Here is a 9665-nt window from a genome sequence, read left to right as displayed (position 1 = left end):
ACATCATCACATAACATTCACGCAATTATATGTATGTGACTCGACAACAACATAATGCAACTCATGCATGTGGTACCAACTTTGTTATCCTTTACGGACATATCGGGTCCATCTCCTAGACAGATAACTTGCAAAAGCCCGTTCTCTAAGCTTTCAAGCCCCCTCTCTGAACTTAGGACAAGTCACTATTCTCCGCGAGAACTAACACCTATTGCCTATTGACACAAATGATGCATGTACAACTCAACAACAACATATGCAAATTAAGACCATCTCTCAATCTTAATATTATACGCATACCACAATAATCCAACTCGTATGAATTATTCACCAAAATTTGCATAACATGCATCAAATAATCATTCTTAACAAAGAGCATCCAAATAGCATATATTCATTGCACACATCATGAATCATATACAATATACCAACATGATATTAATCACAACTCAACAAGTCATACACGTAATTACATATTATTCACACAACAACATCATAATTAAGTCGTTGAGTGCTAACAATTATAGATCTATCACAAAGATAATTACATTAGCTTCCTAATGCTTCGAATGGCACATAAAACGAAGTTACGGATCAAAAGTTGTGAATTTTAGAATTTTTGCAAAATAGGGCTTATTCGCCCGGCGAAGGAAATGGCTCTCTCGATGCTCTATTACAGAAACATGTTCACCAAAAACCCCCTCTCGCCCGCTGGTCTTTCCCGGCAAAGGATCACAAGTGAACGCTCACCCGGCGAAGCAAAACGCTCGCCCGACGGCTCGCACCTGAACCAGAAAAATCTGTGCGTTTCTCAGCACCTCCAACACTAACCCAATCCGACTTTCACATGTTATAGGTTCTAAATACACCAAGTTAACACCAGATTCCATTATACAGTGACAACCTAATGTATTGATCATTATGGGTACAAAACCTAACACATGATTTCACCTATTTCATCATCAAATCCAAATTTTATGTCAAAACTCAAACTATCCAAAACCCCATAAATTGGAACACCCAATTCTAAACATGTATCATATTCATTGCATAGAATCACAAAGAATCATAACAATGGGAAGTCAAACCCATACCTTGAAGAATCTCTTTCTTCTTCTAGTACCAAACTTCCTCTTTTCCCTTCTCTTCCTTTCTTCTCTTCTTTCTCTCCAAAATGATATTCTATTCTTACTACAATAAAACTCTAACTTAGTATTATGTTATTTTGGACTTAACCCACCAAAACCACTATTTAGGCCCAACTAGTTATCTCTCTCCAATAATTAAATTAACCTAAATAGCACAAATACACATATGATTAAATAATTAAATAATTATAATACCACATAATAATTAAATAAATTAATAAAAATAACAAATAAAATAATTAATAAAATAGCTAGTAAAAATCGGGATGTTACACTTGCGATATCGTGTATGTCAGTCTCTTCGAAAAATTGGGATTGAAAATGGGAAGATTATCACCTTACAAGGACACTGATCTACACGTGTTCTATGACTTTGTAACAAAATCTTGGGGAAATATAGAGTTGAAGGTTTCTTTTGGAGAAGGAAGAGACATGAGGATGGTAGACGTGCAATTCTTGGCAATCCCCTATGAAAGTGTCTACAATTATATCCTACGAAGACCCATCTCCACAGCCTTGAAATTGTCGCTTCTACCATCCACATAAAGATGAAATACCAAAACATTTATGACAAAACGATTATCATCCATGTGGACTTAGGTAGAGCCTAAATGATACAAGACACACTACTAAAAGATACAACTGAAATAACCCTTTTGTAATAAAGGAAAGTGAAAAAGCTTGGCCTTTCCAATCAGAGCTGGTTGGACATCAACATCATTGATTTTTGTATGTGTTTGGATGAAACCATGATGGTTGACAAGCACGACCTCCAAATCGAGGGAAGAATGAAGATCCCAAGTCCAATTCCAGATGATAAATTCATTATCGTCTAGGTCGACAAAAATTCAGCCATAATAGTAAAGATAGGAGTCGACCTTCCCGACTCCGTGAAAAGAGACATCATCAAGGGCCTTAAAGCTAATGCCAATATTTTTGCTTTTTCCCGTTCTCGAAATCAACCCCATCGTAGCATGTCATCAGTCGAACACCTACCCTTCTGTCTGGTATGCGGCCCAAAGGAGAAGACATTATCCTTTAAAAAACTAAGGCTATTAAGAACATCGTTCAGAGAATCTTTATAAATTTTGTTTTTATCCAATGTCATCCTAGTTAAGAAAGCATCATGTAATTTAGGTATGGCAAATAAATCTGGTCCCGCCCGCCCCACCCGCCCTGAATTTAACGGGCAAAACCTGATTTAATTGGGGGCGAGTATGGGGAAAACCCAGTTTTTAGTTACGGGGGCGAGGGAGGGGATGCTAGTACCCGCCCGCCCTTGCCTGTCTAATTTAATTTATTATTTTTATTTTTAATGATTTTATTACTCATTTACTCTTTCTTAATTTTAAAATATTATGTTTATTAGAATTATTATTTATTTTTTAAAAATATAAATTAAATACAAATATCAAGCATTATGATTATTCTTAAAATAATCAATTATATAGTTTAATTATTAATATTTATTGGTAATGAAAAAATATATTATATGCGGGGCGCGGAAACCCGTTCATCGTTGGGGTCGAGGGCGGGGAACTAACTATTAGCCCCAACCAGGTTTAGGATCGGAGGCGGGGCGGGGCTGGGTATGCTTAAACCCGCCCTAACCCGTTGCCATGCCTACATGTAATTGGAGGAAGTGTGTTTGACTACACATACCTCAACAAAGTATGTCCTAAAGGTTCACACATGTTACCTAGTATTGATAAACTAATAAATGATTCAGTCAAGTACAAGCTACTATCATTCATAAAGGCGTATTCCAAATACAATCAAATCCCCATGCACTAAGTAAACATAGACAAGACCACCTTCATGGTGGAAAACGATAATTATCAATATAACATCATGCCCTTTGGCATGAAAAATGTTGGTGTGATGTACCAAATAATGATGATTAAGATATTTAAAGAAGAAATTAGAGAGATATTAGAAGTATATGCAGATGATACGATCGCAAAATTGAGCAGAGAACAATTGCATAACGACCATCTCAATAATGTGTTCAATCGTATCTAGAAATATGACGTGGCACTTTACCTTGAAAGTGTAACTTTTGCATTATGTCCTAAAAGTTCTTGAGATTCTATTTAATATAAAGAGGTATCAAGGTCAACCCCAACAAATGTGACGTGATCATCAAGATTAAGACATCAACCATAAAGAAGAAGATAGCGAGGTTCGATGAAATGCTCACCGCTTTCAGTAAGTTCATTTCTAGATCATCCTAAAACTCATTTTCCTTTTACAAACTAGTGATGAAAGAAGTATACTTTTATTAGACCCAAGAATCTGAGCATACCTTTGCAATACTAAAAATCTTCATATCTATTGTTTTGGTTTTGTCTAGGCCCTTAGTAGGAAATACTTTGTTCCTTTTCTTGGCAGAGTTTATCATGATAGTAAGTGCAGTCCTTATCAGAATGGTGGGCAATTTGTAGAGCCTGATATATTTCATATTAAAAGTACTAGTCAGCCCCAAAATGTGCTATTAGGAAATTAAGAAAATCACTTTGGACTTAGTAATAGCTTTAAGGAAGTTTCAACTTTACTTCTTGGGACAAACACTTTAGTAGTTTGAACAGACAAACTTCTTAGGCATGTCCTCCATAGAATAAATTTAGTAGGATGAATGACAAAATGGTCAATCTAGATATCAGTGTTTGATATCTCTTTGGAGCTAAGTAATATCTAAGAGCTCAATTCTTCATAGATTTCATTGTAGAAATGATACTGGCCACATCAGAACCATGTCAAAATGGATCGTCTTCCTGATTGGGTGGTCAAAGTGTTGAGGAAATGAATAAGGGCTCATCCATGAGTGTAATAAAGGGTTGGTAATATGAGTATCCTCATGTTTCCAATTTCCTACAATTAACAATCAAGAGTATGAAGTGTTCATCGCGGACCTCACTCTAGCATCGCATATGGGAGCCGAAGAAGCCAAATACACACGGATTCATAGTTATTTGTCTCCTAAGTCAAAGGGGAGTCGCAAGCCATAGATCAATTAGTGCAGAAGTGCGTTACCATAATGAAAGAAAATTTGACCTTATTTATATCATATGAGATCCCCCATTTACCTTGAGAGCAAAATACGAGGGTGGATTTCATATCTAAGATTGCAAGCACAAGAAGGACATACATCATTTGTTCCTTCGTTCATGAGACAATAGACAAACCTAGCCTCGTCACATCAGTTTTGGTGGTGACTCTCAATAACGGTACCTTGTGCCTTTCATGGAAAACACTGGTAATAACATATATCAAGGTCGAAACCCTGCCGACTGAATGTGTTAAGGCTAACCTTATGAACAGAACAACATGTTTGTATTTGGTCATAGGAGGAAAGCTATCATAAGAGGCATGTCCACCCTTTTATTAAAATGTTTGGAAGAAGATAAAATCAAGTATGTTTTTGCTTAAGTCCACGAAGGCATATTCGGAAAAAATTTAGGAGGAAGAGCCCTCGCAAAAAAAAAATCAAAGTTGGATACTATTGGTCTTCGATGGTTCAAGATCCCAAAATTATGTTAAAGAGTTCAAACAATGTTAGAAACATGGGACATTCACATCGTCCATACACCTGATCTCAGCACCTTAACTACACCATGGCCATTATCTTAATGGGGCATGGATATCCTTGGCCCTTTTCCATTGGCTTAAGGGTGACTAAATTTTTTTATTATGTAGACTCTTTTACGAAATGGATTAAAGCGGGAGCCATAACAAAGATCACAACGGTCAATATTCAGAAATTCTTCATGAAGAGCTTCCTAGCAAGATAAAGAATTCCTCAATCTGTTATCATCGACATCAAGACCCAATTTATCGAAAATAACTAAATAGAATCTTTGAGGATCTCAAATTCAAGCCCTATTTCTCATAACTAGAACACCCCTAGAACAACGAGAAAACTGAAGGCTCCAACAAGGTACTGCTGAGAGGATTGAAGAGAAAACTCAAATGATCTAAAGGAAACTAGGTCAAAGAGCTCTCACATGTTCTCTAGGGATATTGGACTATGCATTATTCAACAATTGGAGAAACACCTTCAGGCTCACCTAAGGCATTGAGTTTGTTATCTCAGTCAAAGTAGGATAACTCAGTTGGAGAACAACACATATGGAAGTCATTGGATGAATTTCATGAAGTTGTGAGGTAAACAGAGTCCAATATGACATAAAGATGAGATGGTTTAGTAAGAAATACAAATAAAATGTGTTGAAAAATATGGGATATCATTGGGCACACAAAAATATGAAGAATCCAAAAGCGGTAGCAAGAACAAGCATGTGATATGCGTCCCCAATCTTGGGATAGTGAGGACTCTGATATACGTCTTGTAAGAAATATTTATAAATCTTGTTACTAATGAGTAAGATAAAATTAATCCATTCTTATCATTGCTCACTCTTGCACAGATTTTTGCATCACAGTAGATAATTGAACGATCCATTCTTATCATTGCTCACTCTTGCACAGATTTTTGCATTACAGTAGATAATTGAACGAAGAGGCAAGGAATTGTGTTATCTAAACAATAAGACATAAGTGGATCAAGTATCAAAATTAGAAGTCCAAATATGTATTATTGAATTTCATTCTTTTCAATGATTAGTTACTTAATATCATAATAATATGATGAAATTAAAAATATGAAAGTTTGGTTATACAATCTATGAGGATAGATAAAATGTCTTACAGATATCTATAATATAAGAAAATTAATGGTTGTGGAAAAGTCAAAAATACCCTTATTTGATTTTTTGCCACCACATTAAAATTGTGGTTTTTTGGTAGATAATTGAAGGAAGAGGCAAGGAATTGTGTTATCTAAACAATAAGACATAAGTGGATGAAGTATCAAAATTAGAAGTCCAAATATGTATTATTGAATTTCATTCTTTTCAATGATTAGTTACTTAATATCATAATAATATGATGAAATTAAAAATATGAAAGTTTGGTTATACAATCTATGAGAATAGATAAAATGTCTTACATATATCTATAATATAAGAAAATTAATGGTTGTGGAAAAGTCAAAAATACCCTTATTTGATTTTTTGCCACCACATTAAAATTGTGGTTTTTTGGTCTTTGCACCATAAAGTTCTTAATTTTATTATTAAAATAATGCAACTCTTATATTTTATCAAACTTATCAAATCTCTCTCCATTCTCTATTTATTTTTTCTCTTTCATCACTTTTTCACTTCTTTCTTCCATAAAAAAAAATCTATTATTGATATATATTTTTTTATATACGAAAAATGGTATTTATGATCGAAATATTTTTTTAGTCAAAAATGATATACGGGAAAAATTTATTCAAAAAATCTATTATTGATCTAAAGATTTTTTATATACGAAAATTTAATATTGATCGAAATATTTTTGTAAATGGTACATAAATAAAAATAATATTTATATATGGAAAAAATCTATTATTTACGGAAAATTGTATTTATGATCCAAATATTTTTATTTCAAAATAGTATACGGGAAAATAATCTACTATTGATATAAATATTTTTATATACGAAATTTACTATTGATCCAAATATTTTTGTAACTGATACCTAAACAAAAATGAGGTGAGGTCTGTATACGGGAAAAAAATTTATTATTGATCTACATATTTTTATATACGAGAAATGCTATTTATGATCAAATATTTTTGATCCAAAAATGGTATACGGGAAAAAAAATCTATTATTGATCTAAATATTTTTATACGAAAATTTAATATTGATCCAAATATTTTTGTAAATGATACCTAAATAAAAATAATATTTGTATTATTATTTACGAAAAATGTTATTTATGATCCAAATATTTTTTATTCAAAAATGGTATATGGGAAAAAAATCTACTATTGATGTAAATATTTTTATATACGAAATTTACTATTGATCATAATATTTTTGTAAATGATAGCTAAACAAACATGAAGTCTGTATACGGGAAAAAAATCTATTATTGACCTAAATATTTTTATATACGAGAAATGGTATTTATGATCAAATATTTTTGATCCAAAAATGGTATACAGGAAAAAATATAATATTGATCTAAATATTTTAATATACGAAAATTTAATATTGATCCAAATATTGTTGTAAATGATACCTAAACAAAAATAATATTTGTATACGGAAAAAAATCTATTATTAACGAAAAATGGTATTTATGACCCAAATATTTTTTATTCAAAAATGATATACGGGAAAAAATTTATTATTGATCTAAATATTTTTATATACAAAATTTACTATTGATCCAAATATTTTTGTAAATGATACCTAAACAAAAATGAAGTTTGTATACGGAAATAATATATTATTGATCTAAATATTTTTATAAACAAAAAATGATATTTATGGTTAAATATTTTTAATTCAAAAATGGTATACGGAAAAAAATCTATTATTGATCAAAATATTTTTATATACGAAATAATCAATTATTATCTAAATTTTTTAAATATTTTTATTTAAAATAAATGATATATCCAAATTCGCATAACCGAATAGAACCATGCGTATGCACGGGTTTGTTACTAGTTTCTTATTAAAATAAAAGAGAACACTTGTGTTTGATGGATGTTTGACTATACTAAAAAATAATGAGACATTTATAATAAAAATACACTTAATGAAAATAGGGTCGGCCCAATCAAAATAGAATTACCATGCTAATTTAAATAATGAGCCTAAACTAAAAATATATATATACAATTATCTACTTAATATAAATGTAAGGTTGTTATGATGGCAACCCTAGACAAAAACCCTAGCATTTGCTTATGTGTCATCTTCACATAGCCTCATGCTTATGTGTCTTCTCTACAAAATTCTATCTCCTAAAATTCTACCAATTAAATATAATAATAATAAAAATTATATTTAATCTTTAATGGACAACAAATTAATTTTTAAATTAACTCAAATTCATCCAAATTACTAACAATATTTTATTATTTAATATTTTGTAACTCTCAAATATATTTCAATTATAAAGTATAAAAATATTAGATAAAAAACTTTTATATGTATGTATTTTAATATTTATACTTTTAATAATATTTTATTATTTAATATTTTATAACTCTCAAATATATTCTAATTATAAAGTATACAAATATTAGATAAAAACTTTTATATGTATATATTTTTAACTTTAATATGTATGTATTTTCAATAATATTTTATTTTTTAAATTCTACCAATTAAATATAATAATAAGAATTATGTTTAATTTTTTATGGACAACAAATTAATTTTTACACTAACTCAAATTCTTCCAAATTACTCATCTAATGATAATAATAATAATATTTTATTATTTAATATTTTTTTACTCTCAAATATATTCCAATTATAAAGTATAAATATATTAGATAAAAAACTTATATATATATATATATATATATATATATATATATATATTTATATATATATATATAATTATGTTTATGTTTTAATAATATTTTATTATTTAATATTTTGTAACTCTCATATAAATTTAAAATTATAAAGTATAAAAATATTAGATATAAATACTTTTATATGTATATATTTTTTAACTTTTATATGTATGTATTTTTATTTTTATATCTTTAATAAAAATATTTAAATTTTACCAATTAAATATAATAATAATAATAATAATAATAATAATAATAATAATAATAATAAGAATTATATTTAATTTTTAATGGACAACAAATTAAATTTTACATCAACTATAATTCTTCCAAATTACTCATATAATGATAATAACAATATTTTATAATTTAATGTTTTGTAACTATCAAATATATTTCAAATATAAAATATAAAAATATTAGATGAAACACTTTTATACGTATGTATTTTAATGTTTATATTTTTAATAGTATTTTATTATTTAATATTTTGTAACTCTCAAATATAATCTACTTATAAAGTAAATATTAGATAAAAAAACTTTTATATGTATATATTTTTAAATTTTATATGTATGTATTTTCTATGTGTATATTTTATTATTTAATATTTTATGTGTTAAAATTATTTTTATACAAATGATTTTATTTGTATATTTAATATAATTATTTATATTTTTATACTTATAAAATTATGTGTTAAAATTATTTGTATAAAAATTATTTTATTTGTATAAATAATATAATTTATACAAACCCTAATTTAACTTTTTTAATTTGATCCTACATTAAATATAAATCATAATAAATAAATATGTTAAGAATAAATTTTCAAATTTAAAAAATATCAAGAACGAAAATTTAAATGAATTATAAAAATAAATATTAAATATTATACAGTTATATTAATAACAAAATTAGAATAATAATTAATGCATTAAATTACAATGTATAACTCCTATAATAAATTGTAATTAAAATTGAAAAGTATGTTTTTTATGTCATTTTATATTAAGAATACAATGAATATATTATACAATTATAATAATTACAACATTTAAATAATAGTTATTGCATAAAAT

Source organism: Vicia villosa, linkage group LG2, assembly GCF_029867415.1.
Source record: "Vicia villosa cultivar HV-30 ecotype Madison, WI linkage group LG2, Vvil1.0, whole genome shotgun sequence".
Classification (NCBI taxonomy): domain Eukaryota; kingdom Viridiplantae; phylum Streptophyta; class Magnoliopsida; order Fabales; family Fabaceae; genus Vicia; species Vicia villosa.
This window is presented reverse-complemented; position numbering follows the sequence as displayed.